The following is a 19,558-nucleotide window of genomic DNA, read 5'->3' on the forward strand; positions in this document are numbered from 1 at the left end:
GTCTCATTCCTCTAGATAGCTCATTATAGCTCATTATTTCTGACTGACAATGTGGCTCTTGAGCGAGCCACCAAGAAGGGTGATGCATGTTTCCCCATTGTTGAACTCAACAGGACAAATTTTTAGTGATTTCAATAGTTACTTTATATAATCTGCAGGCTTCAACATAATGTGCGCACCACACATAAAAAACAAACAACGAAAAAACCCAACAACAAACAAACCAAGAAATTAAAAAATATGGCACTTTTTTGGTCAGGCATAAGTGAACTAGCATTTAGTTGTTTATGAATAATCTTGCTTGAAAGAAGCTATACACAATATTAAGTGCATTAACCATTTAAAACCTGAGCAAATTGCCTTGGTTTCTTAAAGAATATGACAAAAAGGCGATGAGTAACTCAAAAGGAAATGGCCCTAAAATTAGCAGTAAATAATAAAACATAACAAGTAATTACCCGAAAATAATCAAAATAAATAAACAAATAAAATAAAATCTTTAAAAAATAATGACGAAAAATATGAGAAAATTAGAGATGAGAAAATTACTTTAAGAATGTGATTAAAAAAAAGTCTGTACATAACTTTAAATACACAATTATAGGAATTATAAATAAAGTTTTCTAGACATTTTTTCACTTTTTTAAAAAAATACAATCTAATAATCTCCTCAGAGAACATTTTCAAGTCAATTTCTTGTCACCTGCCAAGTTGTTCATTGCCTTTTTCCAGTGTTTTAAAAATAAAATCAAAACAATATTCTCAGGTCCCAGAGGTTTAAAGGCTTGTAAAAGGCATCAACAAAACTGATGGTGATCTAGGTTCCAAAGGGTTAATGTACCAGCAAACCACTATTTGCTATATATAGTGGTGTAATGGCGTCCTGAGCAGAGAATGAAATCGTGATCCCTCTGTGTGTGTTGTAATCTGAGCCTCTCTGTTAGTTGTTGTGATTGACGGTCCGGCCATGCAAGCATGTTAGTGCATGTTAGTGCCATAGACTGTATATAAAGATGGAAGACACACCCCCACTTACCCCTGCTACACTTAAATGAGGCTAGAATACCTGGGATACAGGCATTGCCATCTTACGTAGGTGACGTCATTGAGAGCCGGAGTCTGTGCAGTAGCGATATCCGTTGGGAGCCTAATTGTTGCAGCCCTTTCTTGAAATACATTGCTATGAGCCACTTGGCCTTATGTTCAATACTGTCATAATCTGTATAAAGTGGTTGGGTACAGTCAGTTGGACTAGGGATGTGGTTTTATTAGTAATTAGAGTTTTCCCAACAGTGTTTTGATTTCAATAAGAAAAGCATAAAAGGGACAAAAAATGTCATTACATTAATATTTTACAGGCATTGCTGCTCAGTATGGAAGTAGCAAATCATATCAGTTGTGACTTCACTCTGCGTTTGACCTGCTGGCCTTGCATTTTTTGATGCCAGTGAGATGTGTGTATGTGTGGCAGTGTGAATCGGGTTAATATATTGCAGGGGCTCAGCTAATTGGGTTAGTGCACGGTTTGGTTAATTGGGTTAGCAGAGATTCCATGACAGCTACCACGCTGACAGACCCAGCTTGCTATTGATCCGTCGGGTGAATGAAGAGGACAAACGCAGCAGGTGCTTTCGTTAAACAAGTGCAAGCACATGCAAACACAATGAGCTGCACATACACACACAAATGTGTCAGATTACATTGATACTCACTGCATCGGCTCAATTCTGATAGAGGGTGGATGTGTGCAGGTCCCATTAAATAAAATACAAAAAGTGCTGCAAATGATCAGCAGTGAAAATGATCAGATGATGAAAATGGTCACAAACGGCTAAATAAATATGGATGTGTGTGTGTGTGTGTGTGTGTGTGTGTGTGTGTGTGTGTGTGCGTGTGTTTTCATGAAAGAGAAGGAAAGTGTGTGAGAGAGAAAAAAAAGAGACCACTTGGGACTCTAGCTCTCTTTCATGTGGAGGTGAATACATAAATAATAAAATTAAATCATCAAAAACAGCCCAAAATAGTCCCAGCCTTTCTCTCAGCACTATACACACACAAAGCATCATATGTCCCACATTCTTCAAAGTTTTATTAGTTTGTAACACTTTTCAAATTTAATAATCTATGTACGAAAATGTCAAAACTATGACAAAAATATATTTTTCGCAGCAGTTACAAAAGAATTAAAGTGACCCAGGTATAGAGATAACAGATGTCATTTTACATTAAAAAGTAAAAGAATAATGTGGTTGTGCATCCTCAGGCTTTGATGTGCTGCTTGCTTCCACAGCTACCCATTATCTGATGTTAGCTAGGTGCAATCTGCAAGATGTCGGGGGAGCAGAGCACTAAATAAAGATATTTTCAAGGTTTTCAGGCACCGAGAAATCTCAACCCCAGTTGTGTCACTTCACTTCCTCGCTTAACACAATCTGCTGCCTCCTAAAATAGCTCAGTGTTTCTCTGAAGCCAGGCTCTTGACTTAACACCAAGATAGACAGATAAGGTACAGGCTGCAAAAAAAAAAAAAAAAAAAAAAAAAAGACTATGTCAATGCAAAAAACCACAACATTCATGCTGTGACAAGCGCACATACCCACTGCAAGCTGTTTTGTGTGATCGGAGTACGTGCTGTGTAATAGGTACACGCATAGTTTAGGCTGCTTAGGTTTCAATATGGGGGCGGGGGTGATCACACACCTGTGACAGTGTGCAGCAAAAGTTTATGACCTTTGTTTTGCTTTTGAAAAGAGAATGTCAAGGCAACGTATCCTTGTGTAAAGAGATATTTCCTAATCTTGAAAGTTGTTGCTAAAAACCATGATCTAAACGGATTAGCCCCCCCTTTGCTTATGTTTTGATTTAGCTGTGAACTATTCCTAAAAGCCGAAGGCAGCCTCCCAAGTGCAGTTCAGCTGATGTGATATCTCTTTCCACAAGCCACTCTTATTAAGCAGCACCACTAAAAGCCCGAGGATTCTCTTACTAAACCAATCAATATAGGATCTGCCTTGCCACAGTCCCTGGAGCCCCCGACTCCACCCTTCATTCCTCCTCCGGCTTTCACTGTCCCTACAGTCTCACTCATTCATACTCGGCATGGAGGGGGTGATGTGGATGCTACTGTGTATGTGTGCATTTGTGTGATCCTGCACACCTGAGACAGATCTGATACCAGATGCAGCGCTATCTCAAACCTCAGGAGGTGAAACAGGTGAAAATGGTCCTCTGAGGCAGAGCTGAAGAGCAAACCGCCTGTTAATGAATAAATAACACACCAGTCAGCATGAATGCCCCGCTGTCCTCGCGCTCTTTGAGTGCAGAGGCTGATGTTCCATCGCTAACACCTGTGCGACTGTCAGAGGAATCAATAAACAGCTACTGTTGCAAAGGTGAACTCGCCCATCAGCGCTCACCGTGCTGACACTGGCTGTCTGAATCTCAGACAGGAAGAGGCATTTATGGCAGAGTGACACACCTCATATTCATGTTAATAGTATTGCTGCGTTGCCAATTAGCCGTAACACAAATGTATGCATACTGTTAATATGCTAATGCTAACAGATGCAAAAGGAAGGTGTAGAAACACACATACATGCACAACACAGCTAAACATACACTCATGACTGGCATAATAATCAGTTCATCACCTCACAGTAACATTCATTCAGCCACAGAAAAATGATCCAAACTGCATTAGAATACTTAATATAAGCGTGCAAGTTTCCTTTCAACATTTCAGGGTGTGGCAAATATGAAACAGGGGGTTTGGGTCCTCCCCTGCAAAATTTTGAGTTGTAAAACATGACATTTCCTAAACCCTGGTGAATTTTTTTCACAAAAACAAATGCACATTTTCTAAATATTGAGGGGGGCATGTCCCCTGCATCCCCCTTGAAATCCTATGATTTCATGCATACCAACCACATTTTGCATAATAACTCCATCAAAGTTGTGTGACTATAAGAAGAAAGTAGGGGTGATTAATCAGATTACTTCTTTTACAAATTTGGCTTCCAACGATATTAAACAAGATAATCAAGATAAAACAATTTTTATGCCGTACACCGTGACATTATGAGGCTCTTGTCTTGTCATGTGTTATAAATCCAGCACTCTCCTTTCCTTTACAGCAGTGTGCTTTCACCCCTCCCAGGTATTGTACACTAAAAATGAATGCTTTTCATTGCACTTTCAAGATAATTTAAACCAAATTTTAGACATATTGTTGGATAAATATCCTTTTTTTCGAGCACTGCGGGTAAGTACAAAGGTATGAAGAGGCAGGTTTTATGGAGGAATAAGGTCATTGGATCAAGATTTGTCAACAGGTAAGTGCCAGTCAAAAGTAAAAAGTGCCAGGTTCAGTGGTAGGTTTGAAGATCTGTAACTAAACCACGCAAATTTCATTTTTAGACTTTTTAAGAAACTGCACACACCCTGCTAAAAGCCAGAACTCATTCTCAGCCAGCCTGTGGCACGTTTTTAGGTAACCTAAAGCCAATGTTATGAGATCAAGATCAATGAGTTGGTCAATGAGTAATAATGTAAAATGATTATGATCTCAGTACTGACTAAAATATTTTTTATCAGGATTTTTGGTATAATCAAGCAGCCCCAGTAGAAAGTTACTTTTTGTATTATTTCTTGCTGAGATGTTCACTCACAGGAGGGTTTTCATACTGCAATCTAGCTGCTGCACATGATGGCATCATTCAATTATCTCTGTGTGCTGATGCAATAGACCCATTACAAACTGCAGTTGTGTTTGCTGCTTGATGGCAGCGGTTTTAGGTGCATTATGAGTACATACTCTGGTTGGTTGCCACTTTGTGTATTTAGAAGGAATCTGATATTAAATTTGCTCCATGTTATGTAGTTCTCCCCCCTTCCTTAAAGCAAGAGCAGGAGATATTTTTATGTTAAAGTATGCCGATCTAACGGCGGAAAAAAAACACAAAGCAGATAAGTGCGTCCCGTCCCCACTAATGAGACTCAGATGATTTGCTCTATTTGCGCAGACTAAACTGCTGTTGGTATTAAACACTTCTCCGCCTACAAGAAATGACAAAGTTTAAGAATGAAAAACAAAACCGCCCCCCCCCCCCCCCTTTTTTTTTTAAAGCAGAGATACAGACGAGCCTGCTGTAGCCGTGAGGCTTTCTCAGTGAGGCACTGAGTGGTAGACTCCATCAGCCAACAGCAGCAAACTGCGGTCATGTTGTTGTGCATTCAAAGAGCCAGGGAAAAAGGTCACTAAAAAGGTCAATAAAAAGATTGATTTGACATTATTCAGAATTGTGTGGCAAAGTTGTGCTGGTCAGTACATCTCCATCTTTTATTGACTTTGACTTTTCAGACACGGGATCCTCACTCGGTATTCTGGCAGCCACAGTTACACTGAATTTATTTTTGAGAGTGGTAAAGCTCCAGTTTGTGTTTCTCATATATCACCGTTTAAGCCATATGGTCAAGCATCCAATTTTCCAAAATAAAAAAAATAACCAGTGATGATTAAAAATTCTAGAAGGTCTTTACCAAGAAATGATCTCCTGGTCTGAAAAATGTGAAGCCAATGTGGATGTGCTTCATCATCAGGGGCTTATCAGGCTTAACTGCTTTCAAAACAAAGTCCAAATATGGTCACTTCTAACTCCAAAAAATTAATACGGCAACTGCCAAATGCCAAACTCAAGACGTCAAAATGGACGTCTACAAACCAATGGGCGACATCACATTGGCTGTCCATTTCTTTTATACAATCTGTGGTCCTTAGTAACTTTTACTTCTGTTTTGGCATTTATTCGAATTCTTAAAGACTTCTCGAACCATCTGATTGGAAAAATATTTTTTAAAAAATGCTTTTTAACCTATTTCCTGAGTTGCAATTGTATTTCCTGATGCTGCATTGACATGGAATCAGGCAGACAGTAGATGGAAAACAATCTCTGGATGGTAAAGGAAATACAAACACACAGAATGGCAGGATGGCGAAACAAAACATGCATGACAATATTTTGGGATAGTGATTCTGCATTGTTTACAGGGATTGGAATAAAAAAATTGAAACAAAACAACTTTGTGTTTATTATTTCATGCAATATTTCCAGTAATTGTCTGCATTCCCTGTGTTTTTGCCCTGTATGAAGCAGTTACACAATATTCTGTTTTAAATTACATTGTGGAGGATGGCAAAAAGTTAAAATATTTTTACAACAATTGGCAATGCTATCTATTTTTATCGTTGCAGGTATTCTCTACTAGCCTGACACAATTTTACACTCCGTCTACAATCCATCTGATTCCATGCAAACGCAGTATAAACTATAGCCAGACATAACGTTTTGTTTTTTGTTGAAGAACACAAACAAAATACGTTCTTTTGTATGAAAAAATTTATAAAAAATGGAAAGACACATCAATATACAGTGGCAACACTGGTTTGGAATATAAAAAAGAAAGAGCACAGGTGACAGTGACCATGATGAACGATGAACAGCCACTCACACACGAAGGAGGTTTTTATACACCAGTGCAAGAAGGCTAATAAATCAAAGAGCACTTCTAAAACTACATGTGAGTCGAGGGTTGAAGGAATATTTCAATACTTCAAGGACTACTATTCCAAGCTCAAACTGCACCTGATGCTAAGACCTTGAAAAGGCTTTCAAACTCTCAAAAATCTGTTGATAAGAAGTTTAAACATCCTTGTGACTGCAAGACGTATGGTGATAAAACAAATGTGCATACAAGCAGATGCACATGGTCGCACTGTTGTACATTTCTAGCTAATAAAGCACCAAAAGCTGACACAAGCTTCAGGAAAGGAGCATGTTTTCTCTCCATTCACGTGCTTCTAAATGTGGAACAGAGGATGGAGTATATCATCTATGCGTAGTAATGGAGCAGCATTGTTGGGAACAAGCATATTCTTGTATCATGATTGTTTCACGAGACATAATAGGAAGTTAACAGAATATCTGTGTTTTCACTATTTTTACTTTGCTGCTTTATTTATTGTGTTGTATATAGTTGTGTTCAGGGACTTTATGCTGTAATGCTGCTGAGACATGAATCAATACAATTACAGTGCTGCTACGCTAATGGCAAGCTACTGCAATGCTGAACCCAACCTGAAATGTATTTAGTGTACACTGAGATGACGGATACTAAACTACCCGTGCACTCAACAATTAATGAGGGGGGATTCTGTATAAGTGAAACATCTGTACACATGACACAATAATGGGTGTGATCTTTGAGATCTGTGTGAAAAAGATGAAGGTCTAACTGGTCAATGTCTTTTTTCTTTTCATGTCTCTAAAAAGAGAGCAACTGAGAGTATCAATAATGTGCTGCAGCATCACTTTCTTGATCTCTTGTTGCTATGGTGATCTCATTTTGTTTAAATGTGGTATTGTGCTTGATGTCAACTGTGATGACAAAGGAGTAAAAAAGAAACTTTTCATTCATTTATTCCACTTTTATCTGCTTGTCATCCCTTTTCTTTCTTCCCTCAGTGCCCATTTCCTTGTTTCCTCCCTCGGCTTCTGCAATGCCTCTTATTGCCCTATACACGGCATTAATAATTGAGAGCATTTTATGCAGACAGTGAGTTTTGGTGCCCTGAGCCCTTTGGTCACGGATCCATGGCACTAATGCTGGGTGGCAGGCCAGTTCGAGGCCCCACAATCCAAGTCCAGGAGAGGGCACATCTGTCTGGCTGACTGGCCAATCTACGGCCCCCCGATCCCTGAGCTATTATGCACACAGCTGACATGCACACACATGTGTGCATACACACTTTGAGGATTCACGGACCATTTGCTCCGTGATCTGTGGAGCTCGCATCATACTTTTGCACCTTTTAACAAGCGAAGGCCTCAGACAATGACTGACATTTTCAAAACCTCAAATAACTATGAGCTGCTGTGCTCTCTTGAAATTCTCACTCATGGACACACCACCGTACACACTCACTATATAATGTGTATTTATAATGTGTGCACTGTATGAAAGAAAGGGAATGACTTTGTGTGTGAGAGAATGAGATGGGAAATATTGGCGTTCATTGAAAATGAAGGTAGTTTCATTGGACAGGAAAGCGATGAGCATCTCCACAAAAATATCTCAGTTACTGATTGGCCTAAAAAGAAAAAAGCCTGTACATACTAAATGGTATTTCAAGCTATGTTAAAGCTTCAAGGAGAATTTAAATTGAACCACAGAACATTTAAGGACAACTTTAAATTCAGCAGGCTTTGCTGGAACAATAGCAAGGTCATCTGCACCATGAATAGTCTGATTGTTACCTTCTCCATTTCATGGCATTAAGGGCCATAAGTCAACCAGGAACTCAAACTCTCTTTCACACAGCTATTCTATATAACATATACTGTCATTTCCTCTTAGATACAGAACTTTGTCACTCTGTTTTACACATACCACTGTTCTCAATAACTCAAAGGATATATTTTTCTCTTGCAGTACAGTCTGCCTTATGCCTTGCTTTATCAAACAAAAAATTCGCCCACTGTGTTTATCCCTGTAAAATTGCCCAAAACACCCAGAGTAGCGTCTGTACATTTGCTGGCTATCAATCTACGCATTGACTATGTGCGCACAGAGGGAGCCTTGTGTGACAATCCGATTGACCTTAAAAAAGTATTTCACCAATATAAAGAAGGCCCTCACATAAAACAAGTCAGTCTCTGCAGCAGAAAGACGAAAATATTTTTTCAACTGGTGCTACATGACCAGAGAAAACAGAGAAAAAGGGGTCAAGAGGGAGAAATCCTACAACTACCAAAATGCTACGCACCTGACGTAATGTGGACTGGCCCGTGTGAAACAATGACGGCTGGCTGGATCTGTGTCTATTTGATCTGCACTGCTTAGTTTTACTGTTTGATCTCAGTTTTTTCAGCATCTGTTTCCGCTGTGCAGGAAGCAGCGTGGCGCCCATTGCCTATTCACAAACTCTCGCCATTATGGCGAAACAGGGCATTAAAATGCATTTTTGAAAACATTTTTGGTGAGAAAAAGGCAGTGCAGTAACATAATCTTGATTTATATTTGATCAGTACTGCCTAGTTTTACCATTTGATCAGATTTCGGTCCGAGTTTGAGAGACAGAGAGAGGGCCGGGTGGGTCTCTTGATCTACTATATACACTTTGATTACACAGTAGCAGCGGCAGAGTTGGCAGCAGCTGGTGAGCAATACAAAAATGTGTAAGCACAGCCTGTAGTTTGAGCAACAGCCCAAGATGCAGCGAAACTCCTTCAAATGATGTAATTTACACGTGGGATGGGGGGGGGTTACCACAGATCATCTACACATACCTCCCAAACTATTTTAATATAAAGCTGTTTGAAAATCAGTGAAGTATCCCTTCAAAACATACCAGAAACCCAATTTCTTTCTCTTAATTTCCTCCACTTTCGCTCCTTTTTTTTCTTGTTTCTGTATCACGCCGCAAACAGTGTTTGTTCGCTTCGACTTGCACCTTTCCATTGATTTTTTGTATGCAATTGCACTGCCTCTAAAAATAACTCTCAGTCTGAACAATAGACAGAACATAATCATGTGCGGCATGAGAGCTTCCCAAAAATGAATCCAAAACGTCTCGATCCTACCCTGGCTGCAGTATAGGTCATAAACCCTGCCCCCTCCATCTTAGCAGATGGGAAATGGGTCAAACTTTAAACTCAAAGTACACGTCAAATACATTTTCCCAAAGATGCTTTCTGTCATTGAAGGTAGCTCTTGTCATGCTGACGTGTGTTCAGTTTGGTTTTAATTAGTTATTTGATGCCATAAAAAGGAGGTTAAATGTCATGATTGCACCAGAAGTCTTTGGGAACTTGTCTTGGAAACTGAAGGGTTGCTGGTTGAACCTGCAAACCTGCCTCCTGGGTGCTGCCAAGGTGCCCTTTAGCAAGGCACCAAACCCCACAAACTGCTCCAGGGTCACCATACTATGGCTGACCGAGCACTATGACCCCTTCTGATTACATCTGTGAGGTGTGTGTAAAAGAGATTAACTTCAACGGCTTTGTGTGAATTTGCCTTTTGTAAAATTTGTCACATGACGATAAAGAAATGATTGATTGATTATTAATGATTGACAGCTGCATTTGTCAATCGATGTGCTCACAATCATTTTTGCTGTTTGCGATTGTGTATGCGCAGGAATTTGATATTGCTGAGACCTCTAATGCACAGACTCTGGCTCCAAATGATGTCAACATCACAAGATGGCAGCAGGGCCAGACCTGAGATATTTCGGCTACATTATGTACAGTAGGAGGAAGTGGAGAAATATTTGACATCTTTATATTCAGTCTATAGTCTGAACATGTTGAGGGTATCATATGACTTTAGAGTATAACTGTATGTGTTTAGGCTATTTACACTCAATGGCCACTTTATTAGGTACGCCTGCACAAATCATAGCAATTCAATTCAACAGCTCTGCCATATACTATCCTCTTACTAAGGGTATAATGTTCAGTCTTGTTGACAATATTGGAAATCAGTAAAGTGAACAAAGTGAGTGAAGTGAGTAAAGCCATTTTTAACCCCTTAACACCTGAATCGACGTCAGTTTTCTTGTGCCGCACTCAGACACCTTTCACTACCATTTAAACGTCTGAAATCAGAGAAAATTGCAAGAAACGTCCCACACAAACTTTTTTTTTTTTTTTTTTTTTTAGAATTTTCTCAAGGTCATTTTCTTGTCATTGTTTTTTTTACTTTTCTTTCCTTTTTTCCTTTTTTTTTTAACCTATTTTAACTTCAAGTTCTTGCAAATTTTTACGCCATTTTTTGTGGAGTTGCTCATCGCTCTCTTTCCTGATTTTTTAAGGAAATCAAGCCTATTTGGTCAGGTTTCAAAAGGCTAAAAAGTAGTGCTTTACTGGGCTACATTAAAGTTTTTAAGTTTTTCTATTGCTCTCCCTATTTACATAAATGAAGGGGGCAAAATCTTAGAAACCCCTCCCAATATGATCCTGTCAAGTATTAAACCGCCACTAACCACAATCTCAATGGTAAAACATATTGTAAAAAACATTATGGGCATCATAAAAGCAGATTTTATGGCAGAACAGCTATATTAGATTGTACAAATGTACCTAATAAAATGGCAAAAAAAGCATGCTTGTGGATGTATGACCGTATGCAAATGCGTGGGGGAAAGTAAAGTGATGCTGTGTGTGAGAGCAGATGTGATTTATGACCTGAACGGCCGCTCATAAATATTACTCTTTAGGCACACATCTGCATGTGTGTTTATGTAGGAGACGATATATGTTTCATTTGTGCATGCATGTTTGAGTAGGAGACGAAGGGGAGGTAGACAGAGCACAGGAGCCATGGTGCAGGTGTGCGAGTGAACCCGAGAGAGTGTGTTTATTTCTACGAGATGAAGGTGGGAAGGGATGATGGGATGGAAGGTGGATGAGAGCAGAGGGAGGGAGGAGGGAGGAGGGAGGAGGGAGGAGGAAGGAGCGCTCCAGTCCTGTCGCCTTGGGTGCATCAGCAGCAGGAATTGTTCTCTGCCCTGTGGGGGCCATCTGACTGTTCTGTCACCCTCCACAGAAGGCTGACTCTGCCTTAAAGTGCTCGGCCCCGCGCCTGCAGTTCGACATTCTTGATGTTTTATACATACACAGGGAGAATATTGAGAACGCCTCAGGAGAAATGCAGTACACAGGCTGTAAGGGAGAGAGTTTTTTTGTCAGTTTGTAGAACAACCAAGAATAGAGGAGCTCCTGTACAAAGTGTGCGTGGGCTGCCTGCGAACATAATTGCCCAGAATTCGAACCAGAGCTGGAGCTCCATCGCAAATTTGAAATATACGAGATCCAGGAGTTAAGCACCTCTCAATGAAACGCACTTGTATTGAGTGAGGGGGGGGGGGGTCTTCATACTGTTGATTGTGTAATGCGCTGACTTATTTGTGCAAGGAAACATACATTGCACTCATATGTGACGCTTCGGTCAAATAACAGTCGTGAACTTAAGTCAAAATGCTTCCCCCAGCGTGCTCCTGTGCTCCCGCAATCAGCACCAGCGTGGTGTAATTCAGGGCATCACTCCTCAATAAGGCAGGAGAACGGGCCTCAGGGGTGACCCTCCTGCTTAAGTCAACACAATGAGTGTAATGAGGTGAAATACACACACACATAGGCACACTCACCCACACACACACACTGGAGATGGAAACCCTTGCTGCATAGTAAGTGGATTTCATTCATCTACATGCACTGAGCCTGCTGGAGAAGTTCTACTCACACCCACACCCACACATGCAGCAGTGAGCGCTTCACTCTGAAGACTATTACAGGTGAGAAAATCATTACAAACTAATTTAGATTTATACTTGTGGCAAGGATTAAAACTGATTTCTTTATCACTTAGTATTCATGTCATTTAAAGCTTGATTCAAAACAATTGTGTATTTTAACAGACGGAACTTGTATTTTGGTAAAAAAAAAAAAAAAATCATCATCAATGTCATCTATCAATGGTGAAAATGACCAATGAAATTGATATAAAAAGCCTCTGTTTCTGACATGTCTGTCTCTTGTGCACCTTACAGTCTCTGAGTTCATCAGTTCTGAGTCCATAATTAATCAGCCCTGCTGTGTAAGTAGGACTGGTGCCTTTCTCTTATCATCACGTACAGCAACCCACGCCCTCCGGGCCATCAGCGGATTAATGATGAGTGCCTGTGATAGGAGAGCCCCTCACAAAGGCTTTATTAATTAGCCTTGCACCGACACAGTGGCCGCAGTGTGCAACACATGTTCACTCTAATCAAAACTTTAAAGGGAACATGATCGACCCCCTAATCATCCAGTGGAATGCACTGCATGATATTAAACCTTGATGCGTGCATGCATTAAGTTACGGGTGTGCGCAAAGGGGGAAAGTGCACCATTTCCAAATAAGCAAGGCAACTTTCACACATCGCTGACCAACCGGTTATGCTGCACTTTACTAAGAAGCCTATGAATGATTGATCAGACAGGTGGGATCGAGGAGGGAATAATTCAGAGGCGATAAAGAGGGACAAGGTACAAAAACTACCCAGATGTCACCAAAGTGGAACCAAAAAGAAAGACAGGCAGGTCGGATTTGTTGTACTCACTCGCCCACCGGTGCGTTAGAGGAGCATCCCGGTCTCTCGAGGCCAGCTCTTCAGATGAGTTCTCCTGGGACAGCGCGCCTTGATCCTCACTATCATTCTTTGCAAAGCTCCAGCCTCCTCACAGCCTCCCCTGACTCCTCTTCTTTGGCATCACATGCAAAAACAGCTGCATGCCAAGTGAGATTCGCCTGTAGATTGTTGTTTCGGGGTTACAGTCGCCCGTCTCTCAGTATGTAGAGCAGAAGTGACAGCAGCGGATTCCTATTTGAGGGGATGCTGACGCGCAACCGGAGGGGCTCGCCTCCTGCCTTTCTCATCTGGCTCCATCAGCTCTCGGTAAGGCAGCACCATGTGACTGAAGCCACTGTCAAAGCAGACAGAATAACAACACTGGCTTCCGGTAAGAGCTTTCAAAATAAAACATTCATTAACCATTTGCAACCTGGGCAAAATGACTCGATTTCTTTCAAAAACATGGGAGCAAAGAACGAAAAAATTTACCAAAAATTAGCAAGAAATTAGTAAAAAGTACAACAAATATACCAGAAAATTATGTTTTATTTGTTTTGGGTTTTTTTTTTTTTTTTAAGAACAAAAGGTTATAAGCAAAATAATAAGAAGGAAATGGCCCAGGAAAAGTACCTAAAAATCATAATAATTTTTGCATAATTTTAAATATGTCATAATTATACACACACACACACACACACACGCTACACATATATATGTATATATATATATATATATATATATATATATATATATATATTAAATTAATTTGGTTAGTATTTTTTTAATTTTAAAAAAAAAGTGCCCAGAAATTATAATAATTTTGTAACAGAAATTTAAATGTTAAAAGTTATAAATATAGTTTTGCCCTTGCTTTTTCCATTTTTCCCCTAGATATGGTTCCTATAAATAATTTTAAAAAATCTATTAATTTGTGGAACATTTCTCACCAAGTTGCCTATTCACCTTTTCTCCTCATGTTTTGGAGGAAAAAAAAATCATCAATTTGCTCAGGTTTAAAGTATTTAAATACTTGTAAAAGGCATGTGAAAGCAGCACAAGAAAAGTGATGTTTCTGTTATTACTAAAAAATTACGAACTGGAACAAAATTATTCACGTTTGGCTAAAATAAACCATTTATCCTAAAATATGAACAAGAAAATTACATGAATTCTTTTTTATTTTCTTTTTTTAAACAAAGAAACGCTATCTAAAAGAATACAAAACGGCCTGGGAAAAGTGCCTAAAAATAATAATTTTGAAACATAATTTTAAATATGTAAATACAGTTTTCCTCTAGCTTTTTTCACTTTTCTCCTGTCTTTATAAAATGATTCTATTATTTGTGAGACATTTCTTACCAAGCTGCTCAGGGTTCATACTTAAATACTTCAAATAGCAGCACAAGAAAAGTGATGTTGCTCCAATCACATCATCGCAATATGAAACTGTTACATCATATATATGCACCTGAAAAAGCTAACATTTAAACATGCTAGCTTTCGCTGTTTCCATTAAGGCTTATACGAATAAATAACAACGCGTTCGGCTAATAATATCTATCGCAATATTTCCGTGTCTATACAAAATACATGAAATAATTAACAGACCATTCAATGCAAAGAACTGTTCAACGGTAGTTAGCTTGTCGGTAACTGCTAACACAAGCTAGCTTGCTGTTTGCTAACGTTACAAGCTCGAGCAGTATGAAACGGGGAGTTTAAGTAAAGTTACTACAATTACAAAGCAAACAAGAACCAGACGAATCGAGACCTGATTTTAACTCTTCATAGACCAAACGAAGACTTAAATACCTGAGAAGGTTGGACTAAGAATCACCATTTCCGGAGAAAGCTGACTCCACAGGTACGTAAGTGTTGTTGTTTGTGCTAGCTAGCGTTCGCATTAGCTTTAGTTAACGTTCGTCTTTTTGCCAACACGTTAGCAACAGTAATTTATACCACCCCAAAAATATGTTTTGAGTATTTGTGCCCTTTAGTATTTATACTCGCTTACTATGGATTTTGGATGATATTGGTGTAACCTCATTTTAGGTACTGTTCGTTATTTATGTCTTAAAAGAACTGGGGATGGAGTTCTGTTGTAAGATTTAACTTCATCAAACCCTCAGTGGGTTTGATGAAAGGCATGTTTTACACAAAAATCTCACACCATTTATTACAACCACAGACAATGAAGTATGGTTTTTATGGTGGAGGTAAGGTTATGTCTTTCCCCCTGTCAGTCAAGGAGGCTCAAGGAAAAAATATTTATAATTCAGGGAATGGTCGTGAGATTAAAAGAAGTCACAGTCAAGCCAACCCTCTATGTTTATTTAAAAAAATAGTACAGTCCCTTAGGCCTACATATAATCCAGTTCTCCTGCTCAAAATAATCTATGTAGAAGTCCTGAGTATTTTGGGGACATTGAGAAATACCTAACATTAATATGTAGCTTACATTCTCATCTGATATAAAGAAACACTATTTCTATTTTGTTATTTTCATCAGTTGAGCTAAGAATTACCTGCTGCGGTGCTGTAATCCATGCTCCAACAAAAAAGCCTCCTCCTCCGCTTCTCTGGTTCAGGGAGATTTTTGCTCTGATTTCTCAGTTTTTTTATATCCAACTTGTGCACCATGGACTACATATAGGATGAAGCCAGGTAATGTGGAATATTAAGTAAAATTCGACTAGTTAGATTTTTACTCTTTGGAAGTAAGAGTCCTTCAACTAAAACAATAAGAGTATAACAACAAAAATGGTTTATTAACTGTTTTATTATAGTCAAAATATTTTCACAACACTCTTTACTTTTTATGGGAAAGGGGTTTGATTGAGTACTTAGTGCATTCAAGTAAAATGGGAAAAAAAGCTAAAATGGCATATTTTTCTAAGGTAACGGTACCAAACAAGCAAACATAATTGTCTGATTTTACCTTACCAGCTGTCCCATTTTACCTAAAAAAAAAGCATCACAAATTACCTAAGCTAATCACCCTAAGCTAGATGGTGTTTGTGTCAGGCTTTTTAGTGGATCAAATACATTCAAAAACATAATTATTGAAGTTGTACAACAGCTTATATTTACAGTACAGGGGCATCCAACTAATGATATGCTTTTATTTAGAAGGAAATCTACCTTATTTCCTGTGTTTTCCTAGCTTGTTTCTGGCTTGATGCACCTGTGAAGGCACCCATTCAATTAAAAGCGACCTCACAGGCGAGTGCCTCCAAGCGGCCAGCTTTAAAATAACATCAGCTGCTAGAAAGTGATTCTGGGGACCAGTATTTCTTCACCAAAGCATAATCCCATTATAAATTATTGACATGCTCCTCATAATAGCCTCTGTATTTATTCTTCGTGGAGTCTGGAACTTTCTTCATGGCAAAATAGTGAAGAAAAATCAGATGAGACTCTGCCTCCAAGGGCACATGCATAATCTTAAACTTTTATGAGCATGGGCCTAAATAAAGAAAGCATTCAGCTTGTGGGACAGCCAGTGGTGGCTGTAATTTCCAGCTATGTAGGGTAGTTTGTGTTGATAAATTTTCTGTAGAGCTGAAGAGAACAGCTTATTTAGCTTATTTAAGGTTACGTTATGATGTATGAGTGGGTGTTTGGTGACCCAGTGCTGAATATTCTGTCATCTCTGTTGTACAGCTGCTCCCCAGGTGACGTACAGTATTTCAGCCTGCATAATGGCATCTTTTATTGGCCTGTGGTGTAAGCAAATTACCGTTTCACCACTATTATTTGGGGAGTCATTCAGGCGTCTGTAAGTGTGAGAAAGGATACAATCTATTTTGCTGTCATCTCTCCTTCAGCCTCACAAATGAGGAATTGGCTGTTAGATAGTAGTGAAACAGACTGCGTTTTCACTGGGGTGTTTGAGCGCCAAAATGTGTGAGAGGAGAAACAGAGAAGGAAAAAGAGAAACAGAGAGAGACAGAAAGGGTGGGAACTTGAAGCGACAGCCTAAGATGCTTTCAGAGAGAGAAAAGCCTTGTCCTTTTGAGGTCCTTTCTCTATTGTTGTCCACCTACTAGCCAGACTCTTGGGTCTCCTCCACAATGCAGGTCCCCTCAGAGCAGCTCACCACTGGCTGTCCTGTCACTTCACATTAGTGTCTTTGTGGAGAACAGCAGCCCCTGAGGGCCTGGACACACTTGTCATGAAAGAAGTGTTCTGGACACACACACACACACACACACACACACATACATACACACACACACACACACATGCATACACAGAGTGAGTCGATAAGGAGGTGTTTGGCAAAATGGGCAAAATGGGAACACAAGGAGAACTTCCATCAAGGCTTCTAATAGAACTATAACAGTGACCTTATTTCAGCTCTTCTCTCTCAGTCTCCCTCTCTCCCACCCACCCACCAACCCACATACACACGCACAGGCATTTTTATGGCACACATTCAGAAAACATGTTCTCATAAGAAATGCAGTTGTGAATGAATGAGCTTCATGCATGTAAGACGTGCAGGATGGTCACTAATGTATTCTACTAGCAGCTCTTGCATGTACTGGCCTGATGTGTAACAGTAAAACATGACAACTGTTAACAACAAATTGGTTAATGCCTCCTACATTTATTAACATGTTCAACCTTCTGATGTGTCAAGTTTTACAAACTCATGTTATGCAGCCAAACGTTGTTTTAACCCAGTTATCTTTGAGGAGTATTTAGACATTTACAGAGATAAAACTTATATTAGCCTGAATTTGGAAATGTATGTAATATTTACACAAGACATTTCAATTTGATGTATAACTGGGATCAAATATTTTACACAATATAAGCATAATGGCACTCAAGCACTGTGCTTAAGTACAAAGTTTAGGTACTTTTACTTTACTTGAATATTTTAATATCATGCCACTTTCTACTAATATTTCACTACACTTCAGAAGAAAATATTACACTTTTTACCCCATTACATTTACTTGAAAACTTTTATTACTTTGGAAATTAAGATTGTTGCACACAAACGATACAAAATTACAAAAGTGCTGCTAAAACCATTAGTGAATTGATAAAAAAAAAATTAAGTATTTTCATAATTGTTTGGTGCAAAAACGGTTTACGGTTGCAGCTTCTCAAACATTAGGACTTGCTGCTTTTTCTTTTATTTTGATTCACTGGACTAATTGAAATGTGTCTGGGTACTTTTACTTTTATTACTTAAGTGCATTTTCCTGATTGTACATACCTTTACTTAAGTAACATTTCCAATGCAGGACTTTTACTAAAAATTGAGTATTTTTACCTTGTGGTATTAGCCTAAGGGGTATGGATGCATCCTCCACCACTGCATCATTGTTGAGACAGGAGGAATGAAAGGTTAAACATGAGCGCAATTTCTTGACCTTGAAAATAATAAATTGATAATTAAACTCCAAATCAAGGTCGACATAGCTTTTTGAAGAGCTATAAATTCAGTCCGATGGAAGTTGTCATCTTTGTTGATGTAAAAGCTTAGTACCTGCCGTATTTTTAGGACTCTTCTTTGTTGTTGGTGTTTGGGTAGCAAGTGGACCTTGAATACACAACTGAGAAAAACTACACCTCCTTGTAAAAAGGTATGACATCGTTAACAAAACGCTGGCAAGTGGACTTTGAGTTGTGATTATTTTGTCACAAGAATTCAACCCATATATGGTCTTTGTACCCATTAAAAATGCCTTAACTTTTGTCTTTAGCTGTCATTAACAATATATCTATGCTGCCTGGACAATATCTATTTTTTCATACCTTTCTGACAGTTCACCAGGATACGCGGTATCTAATGGTATTTTTGTAAAAAAAAATACGTGTGTGTTCTGGTATGACATTGTCCAGCCTACAAATGCTGTGAGTGTGTTTGCCTATGCAATTACCTTGCTGGGTTTTAAAACTTACAGCCTAGAAAAATAATGAATAGATAGGAAATTAGCACCCTTCTTTCATAGACTTTTCCTGGAGGATCCCTTGACACTTATACCAACACATCAGTGGGCTGAACAGAGAGCTTTGAGACTGCACATAGCTTCATCCTTGTTGGCTGGCTCATCTAATCATCAGGACTAAACCCGAAATAATCCAAAACTGGGGCAGAGGCATTTTTCTCTTTACCAAGGAGGTTCTAAAGAGAAGTCATGATCTGGAAAAACATCACCATTGGGGTGAAATTGGGTCTGCATTTGCTGAAAGATTCTGTATTTTTTTATGGTATAGAAAATCATACCTTTGGGATTTCTAAATGTCCTGGTATATTGTGATATCTTGATACTGCCCAAGCCTAATATCTACCAGTCTCCATAAGGTAAACTTTTTTTAAAGTCACACAGAACCCAAAATATAATATAGTAAGAGATTCAGCAGGAT

The 19,558-nt window shown here is 39.0% G+C and overlaps 1 protein-coding gene across 1 annotated transcript in view; it reads right to left on the bottom strand.

The window, feature by feature from the left end:
• Positions 1-13,514, bottom strand: part of LOC121946457 — a 47,111-nt gene extending 33,597 nt beyond the window's left edge. The window contains exon 1 of the mRNA XM_042491020.1: positions 13,160-13,514. The gene's annotated coding sequence lies outside the window, so the exon portion shown is untranslated. The remainder of the gene's footprint in view (positions 1-13,159) is intronic.
• Between the last annotated feature and the right edge of the window lie 6,044 nt (positions 13,515-19,558).

Source organism: Plectropomus leopardus, chromosome 8 (genome assembly GCF_008729295.1).
Source record: "Plectropomus leopardus isolate mb chromosome 8, YSFRI_Pleo_2.0, whole genome shotgun sequence".
Lineage (NCBI taxonomy): Eukaryota > Metazoa > Chordata > Actinopteri > Perciformes > Serranidae > Plectropomus > Plectropomus leopardus.